The 17,750-nt window shown below is 34.8% G+C and overlaps 1 long non-coding RNA gene across 2 annotated transcripts in view; it reads left to right on the forward strand.

Moving 5' to 3' along the window:
- LOC128928233 (uncharacterized) overlaps positions 1-15,176 on the forward strand; it is a 143,447-nt gene extending 128,271 nt beyond the window's left edge. The window contains exons 8-10 of one of the 2 annotated variants that reach the window (XR_013520580.1): positions 1,356-1,412; positions 1,689-1,709; positions 14,996-15,176. This is a non-coding gene — a long non-coding RNA (uncharacterized LOC128928233). Of the gene's footprint in view, positions 1-1,355; positions 1,413-1,688; positions 2,410-14,995 lie in introns of those variants that run through there. The other variant, XR_008473061.2, reaches the window with a different exon arrangement.
- Positions 15,177-17,750: the final 2,574 nt, after the last annotated feature.

Raw genomic sequence — 17,750 nt, forward strand, 5'->3', positions numbered from 1 at the left:
TGCTTAGAAGGGACCCACACATGGATTAATGTTCTGCTGTAGTCATTTGAAATTCTTAATAACCTATAAACAAGGATCTCCTCATTTTTATTTTGTGCTGGGTCCTGAGAATTATGTACCACATTTTGCTTCCAATAACAATAAATACATTTGATACCAGCCTCCTGCCTAAAACTCAAGGCCTTTCATACCTAGCACTTACCCATCCCTAATCACCATAGCACTCCTCCCTTACTCTTCAGTGAAACTGGACTACCAGCTGCATTCCACATATACTTGTTTATTTCCTACTTTTGTGCTGTTATCTCTTAATATACTCTCATTTTAGCCCTTCAGAGTTTTACCAAAATTCCTTCTTCATGTCTTGTTTTTCTTATTTTTAGTCTTGGAGTCCCCAAAATGCTGTCTCCTTTAAATTTTTTAGTGTTATGTTTATTTTTTTTCCCAAGAGCAAACATTTATCTTATTTCCTTTAATTTGGAGAGGAACAGGGAGGGTAAGTGTCTTGTTATCCCTATTAAATTTCAGATCCCATGAAGATAAAAATAAACTCTCTTATTTATCTATATATTACATGCAATGATTTATACATAAAATATATTCAATAAATGGTTAGTGCATTTATTTCAGCAAAACTGCTTTATGGCAATAAATAAAAATACCTTTCAGTGTGATAGACAAGCCTGCTTCTCATTTTTAAATAAAAATCTGTGTTTGTGTGTGTGTGTGTATGTGTGTGTGTGTGGTAGACAAGCCTGCTTCTCATCTTTAAATAAAAATATGTTTTGTGTGTGTGTGTGTGTGTGTATTTGGCTTTCTTGATTTCTCAATTGTATAGTTTTTGCTTTTCAATGAAATAGGAGAAAAATAGAAATCTGGGCCACAATAAATTCTGATGAGCAGACTTAAAATATAAAAGGGAGAGAGGGGAAAGAAAAGGAGAGAGGGAAAAAAATGAGGATATAGACACAAACATATCAATTCTGCTGATTAACATGTTCCCTGGTTGTAATCACTACCCTCTCTGACATTCCAGAAAGGTGATACATCTTTTAATGTGCCTGGTCTAGAACAGCAAAGGAAAATCTTAGAAAATAAAGCTAGAGATGATGTAGCTAGCCTCCAGCATTTTGTTTATGAGAGCATCCATTCGTGTCTGCGTGGGCTTGCTGAATAATGTCATTCTGTCCTTGAGGCATACATCAGGCAATGAAATTTGTTGTATTAGTTCTTTCAGGCTTTCTACTGATTTCAGGATATCTGAGAATTTCTTAGTATAAAGTGGTTATATGTGTTAAAAATATGTGGGATATATCAGTGGTCTTATTATTTTGACTTTTCCTTAACAATTTCAGATGAAAGCTGTATAATGGAGGAAAAAACTGAACTAAGGCAAGAATATGAGCAAAAAGGTGAAGAAATACATTTTTTTATCTGGAGTGAAATGCAAGTACCATTGAAACCCATTCCATTATTTAATTTCCTAGTTATCCTCATTGCTCATCCACTAATTTTTACAGCATAAAGTTTAAATACAGAAATATTTAACTGTTAGAAAGGAAAACATGAGAGCCAAGTTATACTTTTTTTTTCTATTGAGTGTCTGTTTTATGCATTTAAGAAACAATTCTGTTTTGTTTTTTCATTAACATGGCTGATTAAAAACAATGGACACCACTTCTCCTCAGAAAGAAGAACCAAAATTACAGGTAGGTAACCATGGTCCAAGTGAGGTACTGAGGGATGAGTGATGAATCTATTGAGGAATCCACAAGAGGAAGCGTGGGTGCTGTAAAATAAGGAAGCCAATGTTTGGCAAAGATCAACCCCCAAGGAATTTGGAGTCTCATGGAAAGTGTAGGTGGGGGTGCACTTTGCTCCCATCACCCGTGTGTCACACTGCTGACTTCTGACTTGTTGGGGAGATCCCTTGCAATCCCTGTGGGCAGGAATCCGGGAACTTGGGAGTAGAACCAGCTGTACAGTCTTTCTCATTCTCACCCCAGACCAGAGTGGAGGCACCATACGGTTGCGCACCTGCTGTGGGTCTCTATTCTTCCCATAGAGTCTAATCCCTTGTATCTACACACCACTAGATTCCATGCAAACATTCCCTGCAATCCACAAAGGACTGGTAGGATCCTGGGGAGCTGTGAGATTTCTGGAGGTCTAACTTGTGGGGCAAGATGCCTCTGGCAAACGGGAGAACATGAATTGCCAAAGTGCCCTTGAGAAAAGGCAACCAGATTTTACACTCTGTACCCGAGAGCTCCATACTTGTGAGCAGAAGGTGACTGTGCCCTCCCCCTGCAGAGACACAGGAGCAGTGTGAAGTTCTTTGGGGAAGAGGGTGGTTTTGTCTCAGTGGCTAGGCAGCACTGGTGCCTGGAAATTTATGAGGAGATGGAATTTCTCCTACTGCCCCCCTGACACTGCTGCAAATGCAGCCATGGCTGTTCATGTGGTGGGTGGGTGGGTGCAGGTGTGCCTTGGGATGCCAATTCCAGAGTAGTTGGGCACAGCTACAGCCCTATTGATAGAATCTCTACCAGCACCAGCCTGGGCTTGCATGAAGGATGTGGTCCATCTCCCTTCCTACAAATTGCAGCAGCATTGCTACTGTAGAGTACTAAAAACCTATGAAGCTATCTGTATTGGGCTGAGGGAAGAGGTTCTTTCCCAAGGCCAATCAGTTGTAGTTATAGGATAAGCATTTTTCATGGCCCTCAGTTAAATTGCGACCTACAGATAAGTGAAAATTTCCATCTGAGAAGAAAGTTATGAGCCTTGGGACAGGGTTATGAGAGGGAAGTGAATCATGTTTCTGCTTTCCCAGGAGGTGGAGGTGGTGTAATGTCTACTTCCCTATTGGTGAAATAATGCACATTATACCATGTGCTCTCTCTGCTACTCTTATCAGAGAAGGTGGATCCAATCATCATTGTAGTATGTTAGGATGATCTTGGCAGTCCAGCTCTGTCTGCTTTTGTCCCCCCATTCCAGGGCTGAGCAGGAAACTCAGAGCAATGGAATCCTACTGACCAGCCAATCTCATGTGACAACATAGAGCTCTTCCCAGTAAACAAAGATCAAGCATATACCCAGTGGCTTCTGCCCCAGCTGCTCTTACTTGTAGATGCCACCCACTGGACTGGAGATTAGACCGGTCAAGTAAAAACATGCTGACAGAAAGGCATAGTGCTGCAGGATGAGATAAGCTTTTGGAGACATCTATAATCCCTGTATTGCAGAAGGTAGTGAGCCTGCTCATATGACCAGTAAATTGCTACCGTAATCAACATTTGAGAAAGCCACTGCACAAAAGCTATCTATAACCAAAAAACTCACACAGAAACAGGGTTCTCTGAAAGCATTCAGAATCAACACCAAGTGACCATACAGAAAACTCATTATAGGCATACCCTCAAAAGGAAACAGGAAATCCAACCCAATGAAAGTGAATTAAAATAAGAAGTGACACCTTCTCCAGATAAGAAGGAATTCGTGTATGAATTCTGGCAGTATGAAAAGATAGAGTATACATTCCAAAAGGACTACACTTGCACTCTAGCAATGGATTTTAACCAAAATGAAAATTCTGAAATGGCAGATGAAGATTTCAAACACAGATTGTAATAAAGCTTAAAGAGATCGAAGAGTAAGGTAAAACTAATGCACACAACAATTAGAAAAACACAATTCAGAATATGAATGAAAATATACTTAAGAGTAACATTTTAAAAAAACAGAACTTCTGAAAATGAAAAAATTATTGACTCAATTATAAAAAACAATTGAAAGCTTTACCATAGTCTAGAAATAATTTGAGTTAACCCATCAGACAAAAATAAAGAGAATTTAAAAATAAACAACACTTCTGAGACATATGACATTATGTAAAGAGATTAAACCTCTGATTTATAGGCATTTCTGAGAGAGAAGAAAAATATGTAAGAGCTTGGAAAACTCATTTGAGAAAATAATTCAGGAAAACATCCCTGGTCTTGCTAGATGATTAGCTTCTAGAAAAAAGAAATTCAGCGAACACCTCAGACATACTTTGCAAGATACATCTCATCAAGACAGTTTGTCATTTATGTCCAAAATCAATGTGAAGAAAAAATTTCTAAAATTAGCATGAAATCATTTGTAAAGTAAATCCCATGGACGAAGAGCAAACTTCTCAGCAAAAGCCATACCAATAAGAAAAGATTGAGCTCTTTATTTCAACCTTTTAAAGGAAAAAAAAATGCTAGCTATGAATTTTGTATTCTGCTAAACTCAGCTTTATAAATGAAGGAGAGATAAGGTCTATCCCAGATAAGCCAGCAAATACTCAAGGAATGTGTCATTACTAGACTGGTTCTACAAGAAATGCTCAAAAGAGTTATAAATATGGAAACAAAAGTAGATTAACTTGCCATTACACAAGCACATGACAGTATAAAACTCACTGATCCTTGAAAGCAACTAGACAATTGAGACTGCAGAGCAACTAGATAATAATTAACATTAATACAGAAACAAAACATCACATACCTGTATTAACCTTGAAGGCAAATGGTCTAAATACTTCACTTAAAAGATAAAGATAAGAAAGAAATTAAAAGAAAAACAAGACTAAAACATGTATTGCTTACAAGAAACTCAACTTAGGGGTAAAGACATTCACAGACTCAATATAATGGGGTGGAAATAAATGTTCCTCATAAATTGAGCAAGCAGGACTACCTATAGTTACATCAACTAAAACAGACTTTAAATCAACAAAAGTAAAATAGTGTCAAAGAAGATCATTATATAATGATAAAAAGATAAATTCAACAAGAAGATGTAAAAATTTTCAATATATATGCACCTAACACCAAAGCACACAGATTCATAGAAAAATGCTATTAGACCATGAGGGGGTGGAGAAGGGAAAAAAAAAAAAGAAAAATACTATTAGACCTAAGAAAAGACATAGATAACAGTGCAATAATAATGCAAAACATGAACACCTTACTGACAGCATTACACAGATTATCAAGGCAAAAAAAATCATCAATAATAAAAAAACTCTAGACTTAAACTGGACTTTAGAGCTAATGGTCCTAATAGATATTTGTAGAACATTCTACCCAATGACCACAGAATGTATATTCCTCTGTGAAGAAAACATTATCAAAAGTAGATCATATACTTGGCCATTAAGCAAGTTTCAATAAACTAAAAAAGTTGATATATCAAATATATGCTCAGACAACATTGAACTAAAACTACAAATAAGTATCAAGAGGAACTCTGAAAACTATATGAATAAATGGAAATTCAGTAACCTGCTTCTCAGTGATCTTTGGGTAAATGATGAAATTATGACAGAATTTTTTTTTAAATGAATGAAAATAGAGAGACAACTTAGGAAAATCCTCTCGGATACAGCAAAAGCAGTACGACGAGGAAAGTTTATAGCATTAAGTGCCTACATGAAAAATATAGAAAGATCTCAAATTAACAACCTAATGTCACACCTCAAAGAACAAAAATAAAAAAATCAAAGTTAGCAGAAGAAAAGAGATAGATAGACAAAAGTCAGATCAGAGCAGAACTTAATGATATTGAGACCCAAAACAAACAAACAAGGGTTCAAAAAAATGTCGTTTGTTTTTAAAAAGATAAATAAAATTTATTGGCCAATAGTCAAATTAACAAGGATAAAATAAAGAAAATTTAAATAAACACAATTCAAAATGACAATCCAAAATGATAAAGGTGACCTTACAACTGATAAAATAAAATTACAAAAGATCAACATAAACTACTATGAACATTTCTAGGTACACAAATTGGAAAACCTTAAGGAAATGGATAAGTTCCTGGAAACATAACACCTCTCAAAAATGAATCATGAAGAAACAGAAATCCTGAACACACCAATAATGAACAACAAAATTGAATCAGTAATACAAAATAGCCCAATTAAAAAAGCCTAAGACAAGACAGATTCACAGTTGAATTTTACGACATACAAAAAGCTGATTTCACATCTGCTAAAATTATTCCAAAAATTCAAGGAAGAGGTAATCCTTCCTAGCTCATTCTATGAAGCCAACATCACCCTGATACCAAAGCAAGGCAAAGACACAACAGGCACAAGAAAAGTACAGTCAAATAACTCTGATAAACATAAATGCAAAAAATCTTAACATAATATTAGAACATTGAATCTAACAACATATCAAAAGATAACATAACATGATTAAGTCAGTTTATTCCAATGCAAAGATGGTTCAACATATACAAAAAAAAGTTTTACCCCATAAATAGAAACAAAAATCATATGATCAAGTCGACAGATGCAAGAAATGCATTTGATAAAGTCCAGCATCCCTTCATGATAAAGTCTCTCAACAAATTAGTTAACAAGGGAACATACTTGAAAATAATAAAAGTCATATATGTCAATTCCACATCCAACATTATACTGAATGAGTAAAAGTTGAAAGCATTTCTCTTAGGAACTAGAACAAGACAAGGATGACCATTTTTACCATTTCTATTTTCCACAGTACTGGAATTCCAATCCAGAACAATCAGGAAAGAGAAATAATCAAAATGCATCCAAATTTGAAAAAAGAAAAGTTAAATGATCTCTCTTCACTGATGATATACCAAGAACCCCCTAAAGACTCCTCCAAAAGTCTCTTACATTTGATAAATGATTTCAGTAAAGTTTTGGGCTACAAAATCAATGTACAAAAATCAGTAGCATTTCTATAAACCAGTAACATTCAAGCTGAGAACTGAATTAAAACTCAATAGTTGCAAAAAAAAGTAATAATAACTATGAATAAATTAAACCAAGTAGGTGAAAAATCTCTACAAGAAAACTACAAAATTCTAATGAAAGAAATTGTAGATAACACGAATAAATGAAAAAATATCCCAGAATCATGGATTGGAAGAATCATTGTCTGTGCAAAGCAATCTACAGGTTCAATGTAATTTCTGTTAAATTACCAATATAATTTTTATGGAATTATAAAGTAGTTCTAAAATTTATATTGAGCCAAAAGAGATTTTGAATAGCCAGAAATATTCTAAGTAAGAAGAACAAAACTGGAGGCATCACATTACCTGATTTCCAATTATACTACAAGATTATAGAAAACAAAACAGCATGGTATAAAAATAGACACTTAGGTCAATGGAACAGAATAAATAAAGTATCCCTACCACCAACTTATCTTCAACAAAGTTGAAAATACATATACTGGAAAAACATACAGTGGAAAAAGGAATGCCCTTCCAATAACTGATATGGGGACAATTGGATCGTCATATGCAGAAGAAAGAAACTAGACCTATAAGTCTTATCACATACAAAATTAAGCAAAATAGATCAAAGCCTTAAATTTAAAATCTGAAACTATAAAAGTCTCAGAAGAATACCTTGGAGAACTTTTCTAGACATTTGCCTGGCAAAGAATTTATAACTAAATCCTAAAAGCATACACAGCAAAAACAAAAATAGGGATATGGGACTTAATTGAACTAAAAACCTTCATAACAGCAAAAGATATAATAAACAGAGTAAACAGATAACCTGTAGGATGGGAGTAAATATTTGAATACTATGCATCCGACAAAGGGCTAATATCCACAAGGAAGTCAACCAAGTAAACAAGAAAAAAATAACCCCATTAAAAAGTGGGCAAAGGCCCTGAACAGACATTTTTCAAAAGAAGACACAGAAACATAAAAAAATGCTCAGCATCAGTAATTATTAGAGAAATACAAATTTAAACTAAAGTTAGATACCATCTTACACCAGTCGTAATGACTGTTATTAAAAAGTCAAAAAACAATAGACATTAGTAAAAATGCAGATAAAAGGCAATGCTTATACACTATTGGTGGGAGTGTCTGTAAATTAGGATGACCACTATGAAAAACAGTATGGATTTTTCTCCACAAAACTAAAAATAGAACTGTGTGATTCAATTCAAATCCTACTAATGGTATCTACCAAAGTTAAAAAAAAAGAAAAAAAGATTTTATAAAAAGGACACCTGCACTCCTATGTTTATCTCAGCACTATTTATAATAGTTGTCATGAAATAAACCAAAAGTATCCATCATGGGAGATTATATAAAGAAAACACCATAGAACAGTACTCAGCCATAAAAATGGATGAAATAATGTATTTTGCAACAGCATGGATAGACCTGAGAGCCATTATCCTAAATGAAATAACAAGGAAACAGAAAATCAAATACTGCATTTTCACAGTTCATAAATGAGAGCTAAACAACAGGGGTACACATGAACATACAGAGTGGAATGATAAACATTGGAGACTCCAAAAGGTGAAAGGTTGGTAGTGGGGTGAGGGATGAAAAATTATCTATTAGGTACAATGTACTCTATTCTGATGGTAGGTACACTGTAAGACCAGACATCACTATTATGCAATATATCCATGTAACGAAACTGCATTTGTACCCTCCAAAACTATAAACTTAAAAACAAATAAAAAATAATATATATGTTTCCATGGAATATAGTATCAAAAAGTAATAAATAAACTGGTTAATTTCTAAAGAAAAGAGGTTTAATTGGCTCATGGTTTCACAGGCAGCATGGGAAGCATTTGCTTGGCTCCTAGGGAGGCCTCAGGAAACCTACAATTCTGGCAGAAGTTGAAGAGGAAGCAGGCTTGTCTTATATGCCCAGAGCAGAAGGAAGAGAAAAAGGGGAGGTGCCGCATACTTTTAAACAACCGGATCTCAAGAGAACTCACTACCGCAATGACAGTACAAAGCAGGGATAATGTTACACCATTCATGAGGACTCCACATGCATAATCCAGTCACCTCCCACCAGGTCCTACCTCCAATAGTGGGGATCAGAATTCAGCATGGCATTTGTTGGGGTTACAGATCTCAACCATATCATGGCCCATATAAAGATCCTAAATAATCGTAAGTGTTTTATTTGGTTCTTCCAGTCAATGCATATTCTCTTAGTAATACAAAGAGTGGGAAGCAGAAAGCATGTTATATTTCAGCAATTTATAAACTTTACCTCTTCAAGATCCTAGAGAAGAAGTAGCAAGGCAATGCAGAGGTTAACCCCGAAAGAGACAATAAAAATTTATCTTCTAAATTTACAATAAATAATGAAATCTGAACGTATGCAATTTTGCCCTCTTTCCAATACTTATGCCTCATTTCATTCTAATTGCCTCAGCTATGATGTCTATGGTAAAGTTAAATAATCATGATAATAGCTTATATAAATGATTATATACATGTATATTATGTTTACATATTTTTAACCTATTATTCTATAAAATGCCCTTTCAACATTTATTGAGATACTATTTCCCCCCTTTAATCTATGATGTTAGTTTTATAAACTTGGTGTAGTAGAATTCCAATATATTCTAAGTCTGTATTGCCCTCTTCTGTCCTTTTCTTATGTAACTGATAGAAGCTAGATTTTAAGTCATTTCTTGGCCCATATTCACCATTCTTTCACTGTTGTAAACGTTGCCTAATTTTAAAGCTCAATAGTATGAACCAATCAACTACTGAGGCTTGTAGGCCCTGATATAATAGGTTTCAGTGACATTTTCATCCATTACTTTTCAGCCATAATTCCTAATTTTGTTGTTATGTGTAGAAGATCCTCATTCAAAATCTTCTTTTACACCCTCTATTATCTGACTATCCTCCATTATTCTCTTAGCTCAGTGCTTTCACTACAACATATTTTCAGCTTCACTAAGAATTCAATTTCTCAAAACTAACATTCTGTAACTATTCATTCTTTCTCCGTGTTGCTTCATTCTGTAACTATTCATCCTTCTCCATGTTCTTGTTTTTTTTCTGACCAGTTTAGATTCCAAGATTCGTCATTGTAACAAATATCTGATAATTGCCATTAAGTACCATGCCCTTTTATAATATTTATCTAGAAAAACAACAATTCTAATAAACTAATTATTATGCCATCTCCAAAGGAGTTAAACTTGTTGGGGGACATCATGTTGATTGATCACATGAAATTTAGGACCACACATTCCAAATGGGCATCTACATTACCCAACAATCCTACCATATATCTCAAGTGTATTTGCCATTTGAAATGGTAATTAAACATCTTTTCTCTAAGCTTTCCAACGACTCATTTCTTACTCACTCTCAGCTGATGATAATACTTTAAAAAAGTACATTTGACCTCTCAATAACATAGATTTGAACTACATGAATTCCCTTATATGTGGATTTTCTTGTTTCTACCATATCTAAGAGAGCAAGACCAACGTCTTATCTTCCTCCTCTTCAGCTTTCTCAATGTGAAGGCGATGAGGTAAATACTTTTATGATAATCCACTTCTACTTAGTGAATAATAAGTATATTTTCTCTTTTCTTATGATTTTCTTCATATAAATTTCTTTTATCTAGCTTACTTTATTGTAAGAATATAATATATAACATGTATAATATGCAAAATATAGGTTAATTGTTTAATGTTACAGGTAATGCTTCTGGCCAACCATAGGGTATTAGCCATTTTATTTCTTGGCAGATTGAAAGGTATTTGAAGATTTTTGACAGTGCAGGAAGTTGGCACCCTGACTCCCGCATTGATCCAGGGTCAACTGCAGAATATGAAGACAAGTTTCTCATTCTCTTAGAAGCCTGTCTGCATATAAATATTTTGTGCTTCATTTCTTTTTACCACCAATTAATGTTTCTGGCCCTATCTCAGACCACACTTTCCCTCAGATGTGCACTAGATCTCATAAACTCCTGCTTACTCAAGGCACTTGTACTTCCTCTGCATCATCAATATTTTCTCTCTACTGAATTATTCTCATCAACATACATATCTGCTGTTCTAATTTCCAGCTTAAATCAAACAACTATGTAGAACACAAAGAAGCAACAAAATGTTGCCCTCGTATGACTTTTTCTACATCTTCCCCTTATCTAATGCCTTTTGTTTATTATACAACATTTTTGGAAGACCTGTCTTAACTCATAGAGTTTGTTTCCTTAGATTCTGTTTTCGCTTTAATCCTCTTATCCTACTGATATACTAAAGTCACTCAGGTTATGCTCGTCACTATCTTCCATCTTTTCAAGTGCAGTGATCTTCATGTAACTCAGTTTCTCTATGAAGCATTTGGCACTTCTGATCAATTCCTCCTTCTTGATATACTTTCTTTATTTGCATTCAGTGACAGTGCTGTTTCCTAATTACCATATTTTTAAAATCAGTCTTTTGTGGTTGTCATTTTCTATACATCCTTCTCCTAATTTTTGAAATTTCCACACTAACCTTGCTTTCAGTTCATTTCTTCTCCCTATTTGAATATTCTCCCTATGAACCTACTTGTGTCTATAGGTATTAAATTTCAAATATATATGGATGACAAAACATGTAAATATTTAAATTTCCTCTTCCCTGAGCTCCATCTTCACATGTTCAGCGTTCAACTAGTCAGCTCAAGATTAACAAGATCAACATAAAGCACTTATTTCCCAGTCTTCACAGAAACCTGCTCCTCCTAGTTTTTCCAAACTTAATGAATTTGTCTTTTTATTGAAATTCACTTAAAATCACTCACCTGTAATCAGTTAGAGACACCAGAAATATGTAATTTTTGTAGACCCGGAATAGTTCTGCCATTAGATTGCTCTCTCATCTGCCTTAATTATTATCAAGATGAATTACTGAGTGGTTGATAGTTTTCATAATTATCACATAATCAACAAGTGTCCCTTAATTCAATATTTACTGAATCATTTTTACATTCAGTCCATGTATTCTGAACTGTTAACAAGTATAACACTGAATAAACGATGGTAAGTTTGTTCTCCCCAGAAAAGTCATCAAAGTTATGGACAAGATGTTGCCATAGGAGATATATCATTTAAAGAATAATAACCATGCAATGGTGTGCTAAATGTATTGTGGTAGAAAATACTCGAAAAAGAGACACATAGTTGTAAAGCTAGAGAATTTTCCAGTGAGATCATGAAGATCCTTTCAAAGGCGTAGTAATTATGTATCCTTTCACTTCCTTAATAACCTTCGCTGAGTTTCTGCAGTTTGCATCAGAGGGTGATAGTAAATTTGTTCTACCAAAGACTAGGTTTAATATTTGGGAAAAATGGCACATAGATACAAAAGAAACTAGTTTACTAAAATATGCTTAAATGAATTGTTTTCTTGTTAAAGATACTAGTGGAGGTTAATCTGGAGTTGGAGGGAGGCTCAGTAAGCAAGGAGTCATGTTTCCCTGGCTTCCTAAATAGAGATGTGCTGAGGTTGCTGGGAATGAAATTCCGCCTCTTAGAGTAACATCTTGCTAGGCAGTAGGAGGCAAAGAAAGGGAATTTAGCAAGCACCCTCTCATACCCTGATTATGTCACCATGAAACTCCAGCAAAATAACCTCATTTGTTTTCAAAAATTGCATTTATCAAGTCAGAATACTGGATCTCATTTTTGGATTCTAAATAGGATTTATTATGCTATCAGCATTATCTTGCCACATTGCTCAATGGTTACATAATAATGACTAAGCATCCCATGTACACAGTTGTATCAGGACTCTATAAAGATGATCTGTCTACAGGCTTGCATAAGCAATAATTTACAAGGCCTGGAAGTAACTGATGGTGGCAGCTCTTGGCAAGGCTTTCCATAGTTAAGCTCTTTAGAAAAACATAGATAAATAATCAGAATACAGGTGTTAAATTAATGTCTAGCAAAAGAAATATTGCAAATCATGTAAGGAAATAGAAAACTTCTTTAGTAGTGAAGCAGATATATTCCACACGTTTATTCTCTTGATGTGGTACTCTGGGGTTCAGAATCGTGGGTTATACTGTAGAGCAGAAGGGAAAATTTTCTCTCTTGAATAATAGGAAGTAGCAATGCAAGTTTTGATGATTGCTGTTTGTTTAAATTTAAACATATTTCATGTCTAATGTATCTGCAAGTCTGAATTAGAAACTCACTGAACCTTGATTGCATGACTATAAAACTGATTTATTAATAGACATAAGAATCAATAACTCCATTTTACATAAGAACAAATAATGCTGTAAATAGCTGAGTGCTATACTTTATGTTTGGCGATCTATCTCTCGGTAAACAGTCATACATCTAGATAGTACTTCTAGGTGCTGAAGTTCACCATTCGATTATGGAATTAGTTGATAGTGTGAAAGAGCAAAGAAGCAGCATTCTCAGTTGAAAATAATCTAAATAAGTTCTTCTGTATATTTTATACAGTTAAAAATCTGAAGTACCCAAAACTTTGCAAAATATTTCACTTTTTCTATTGTTTTGTTTTCTAATAGCAAAATACTTAGTAATAGGTATCCTGGTACCATCAGCATCAAAGACCTTTAATTGACATGCTGAATGAGAATCCATAAATGTTTCTATAAACACATACACATACACACGCACAATGAGACACGCACGCACAATGTCTCATTTTCTCTCCCTCTTTCTCACAATATAGAAGGGGGTCAGAGAATCTGACAATCATGTCTTGACAGAGTCAAACAAGGACTAAAATCCTACAGCCAACTCATGCATCATGATGAATTAGCATCATGGGACTTTTGGTGTTAGGAAAAAAAGGTCTATTCTTTTTTTTTATCAATTAATGACTGAGAAGTTTTGAGATATGATATTCTGCCTTTCTCCTAATAGTAAGTCCATCTATTTTTATTACTGTGTTTTAAAATACGAAAATGTGTATTGAATTAACGTGAATTCCTTTTTACCATCTAAAGATAATAATAGTTTCAGTACTTTGACATACTGGCAGAATAAATTACATCAAAACAATCCTTAAATAAAATACCCTTACATTTGTAAAATGGACTATACTTGACCACAGCGTTTTATTGCTTACAGATCTTTCAAAATTCAGGTTTTTAAAAAAGTATTTTATGTAAAAATATTTTTATCAATTAAATTTGTTTGGTCTGTAGCTTTCTGTTTTTCAGTATGTTATCCTGTTTTGAAGTGAGGATTATGTTAGCTTCACAAAATTAAAATATCTAGTTCATAGGTAGTAAATAATCATTGCTGTATCTCTTCAAACTACAACTCCCTCTCCTAACCACTTTTTGACTTTTTTATGAATATTGATAAACATGTTTGATTTCCATCACATGTCTTCTGTCCATAACTTCTCGGACCAAGAGAGAGTAAGAGACCCACAATGTTCCATTAAGATGAACTCTTCTGAAAACTTAGATATGGGATTTAAAGACATTAGTTAATTTTCCTGGCCTTTTGAAATTAGGGCGCATAAATTTAGGAGCTGAGACTGCCTTTGGAAGTCTCAAACATTGAGATAGAATGTGCTGGTCTTCACTTGGCTGTCTAAAGAAAGGCAATATTTTCTGACTTCCCAGTGCTAGATGTGTCCATAGACTAAATTCGCACCATTGGAATCTGTTTGCCTTGGTTTTAAGACATTATATGAGCCCATGTCTCCATGCACTGTAAGGTTTGGAAACAAACTACCTATAGTTCAGCCAGAATTGCAAAAGATAATATCAGAGGCTATATAAAAATTAGAATTTTGAAAGAATCTGAGTCTTGAAATGATTGCCAACATAAACTGTTCACTTTGGGACTATTATATTTGAAAGGCAAGGTGAAAACCTTCTTTTTAAGCTACTTTACTTTAAGTCTTTAAAAAATAGCTGCTGAGCCTTTATCCTGAGTAGGCTGAGCATTTGTAGTAAATATTATTAGGTAGAAAGAGAGTAGATAATGAAGTGGATAAGAGAGAGACATAGAAGCTAAAGGCATACGAATCCAAACAGAGTCTAGGGTCTGTATGTTACAGTGCTTTCCTGTATTTAATAGTTAGTTTTTGTAGGTTATAATACATTCCTCTTTTACATTTAAGCTAGATTTAGTTTTTCTTCCAAAGAGTCGGCTAACTGAGAATTTTCTCCAAAGCCCAAGAAGATGGCCAGTAACCTACCTCAGAGACACACGGAAAGGTGAGTAGAGGGAGTAAAAATTTGTCTGTCTCAGCATGTGAAACTGACTCCATATTTGCATGAACCAAGTCATATTGTCTTACGTTTTGCACCCAGATGATATGCCCTAATAAAACAACAGTTGGAGGCCGGGCGCGGTGGCTCAAGCCTGTAATCCCAGCACTCTGGGAGGCCGAGGCAGGTGAATCATGAGGTCAAGAGATCGAGACCGTCCTGGTCAACATGGTGAAACCCCGTCTCTACTAAAAATACAAAAAATTAGCTGGGCATGGGGCGCGTGCCTGTAATCCCAGCTACTCAGGAGGCTGAGGCAGGAGAATTGCCTGAACCCAGGAGGCGGAGGTTGCGGTGAGCCGAGATGGCGCCATTGCACTCCAGCCTGGGTAACAAGAGCGAAACTCCGTCTCAAAAAAAAAAAAAAAAAAAAAAAAAAACACTTGGAGACACTTAAAAGCCAGATAATCACAATGTGATGATTAGACCATAAATAATCTATAATAGGAAAGAATACAACTAAATTCTAAAGCTCCTTGGCTGGAAATGGAAAGAGAGAAAAACAAATCAATGCACTGAAATTACTAAGATCCCAATTAATTAGATTGATAATACTTACATCAATAATGGCAGTCTTATGCATAATTACTGGAAACTAAATACTTTATATGCCTTGTTTTAGGTAATTGTCACAAAAATTCCAAAAGTAGATTTTTAAGCAATTCTTTTATATGTCTAAGTGAACCGAGTATTAATAAATTTTTCCTAAGTGTTGTAGATGGATTAAATTCCAGTTCTGCTTTAAGCCACAACTACTACACACTTTTAACCACTAGTCTGTATTGAACACTATCAAGAAGTCAAATATGCTCCTTGCTCAATTTTAGTGGCTAAGTTGTCTGTTTCTATTTGTGCCTAAGGTGCAGGTTGATTCCCTGTTTGAAAATGAATAAACCCTTAGAAATTTTCATAGGGATGGTTATGAGAAGCGGTGGAAACATGAAACAATGGGTCCAAAACATGTTCTGTGACTAAAATGAACTCACAATATAGAATGTAAATGAATTCATACTTTATTATTGAAGTATATTCTACTACTCTAGATGTTATAAGACTATTATGAAATATTAACTCTGGTCTAGCTAATTGTTTTTCATATAGAATTCTAGACTAAGGTTATTAAATATCACTCAAAATAATTTCCAAGTACTATGTGTATTTTAGCTTATAAGAAACCCAGATAGCCAGGCGTGGTGGCTCACACCTGTAATCCCAGCACTTTGGGAGTCAGAGGTGGGCAGATAACCTGAGGTCAGGAGCTCAAGACCACCCTCACCAACATGGAGAACCCCGTCTCTACTAAAAAATACAAAATTCACCGGACATGTTAGCAGTAGCTGATGTCTGTAATCCCAGCTACTCGGGGTGCTGAGGCAGGAGAATCGCTAGAACCCAGGAGACAGAGGTTGCAGTGAGCCGAGATTGTGCCATTGGACTCTAGCCTGGGTGACAAGAGAGAAACTCTGTCTCAAAAACAAAAAAGAAACCCACATATTATTGAACACTCACTTAGTTTGATTCAAATCAAAAGATCAGAGAATCTTGGCTATTCACATTATTACTGACCTTGTTTATGAGTACAGTGGATGACAATACTCTCTGAATGTGACCTACAAATCCTTTTGTGTCACTGGACCTCTTTATTGACCTTAGAAAAATTCTGTTAGAGACTTCTTTAAACAGTTGTCAAAACCTTAAGAAACCAGATTTTCTGACCAATGAAATTATCTCCCAAAACAGTCATGTTGATACAATGAGGCTCATGAGAGTCACCCGCTTTATCACTTTTTACATTGTATATATCACCCTGTAGAATATAAATGGTCTCAACTAATGGTCAATGTGTAGTGCTATTTTAGCAGTTGTAGCCTTTCCAGCTTTTTGGAATGGAAATTGCTATTGTACCTTTTGTTTTTACTTCCTTATATTTTGGATATTGAGGTACAGAAAACTTATCAAAAGTTCAAAATTTACAATGCAAAATAAAAATCAGAAAATATTGTTATAAGACAGGTACCCTGAATATCCTGTCTTAATAAGTTTAGGGTTGAGGTTACGTGCATGTGTGTGCACACGCACACACACACACACACACACACATGCACACACACACATTTTTAAGCTTTCCAAGTGATTACAATGTGTACCAAAGTCTGATTACCAATTTAGATTATGGTGAATGCATGAATGGTGAGTAGTTCACAGCAGGCAGCAGGAATATATTTAAATAAGATTAGGTTAAGAAAATTTTAAAATGGGAGGGATGACCATGTTTAAATGCAGGATGTTGTGTATATTTATAAGCAGTCAAGGGTTTCTTGATGTAATAGAGTGATGATATCACTGTAATATTTATTATTTATGTAACTTTATTTCTAAATCTAATTGCCAGTCCTAAGCAACATCTCACTCAGCTCATTGTGCCCTTCCTTTGAAAAGAATATTTTTTGCTTGATTTTCAGGTCAGCAGAGTTTCTTGGTTTTCTTTCTTTCTTTCTCACTAGTCAGTCCTTCTGTCTCCACAGGGATTGCACACTGTATATTCCCTCCATTGTAACCAATCCAATGGTCAGGCTTCTATTACTAAATCCCACACCAAAGATGATTAGACAGACGTATTCACTAGACTCCAATTCAGTCATTCTATCATACTCCTA

This window comes from Callithrix jacchus, chromosome 7, assembly GCF_049354715.1.
Source record: "Callithrix jacchus isolate 240 chromosome 7, calJac240_pri, whole genome shotgun sequence".
Lineage (NCBI taxonomy): Eukaryota > Metazoa > Chordata > Mammalia > Primates > Cebidae > Callithrix > Callithrix jacchus.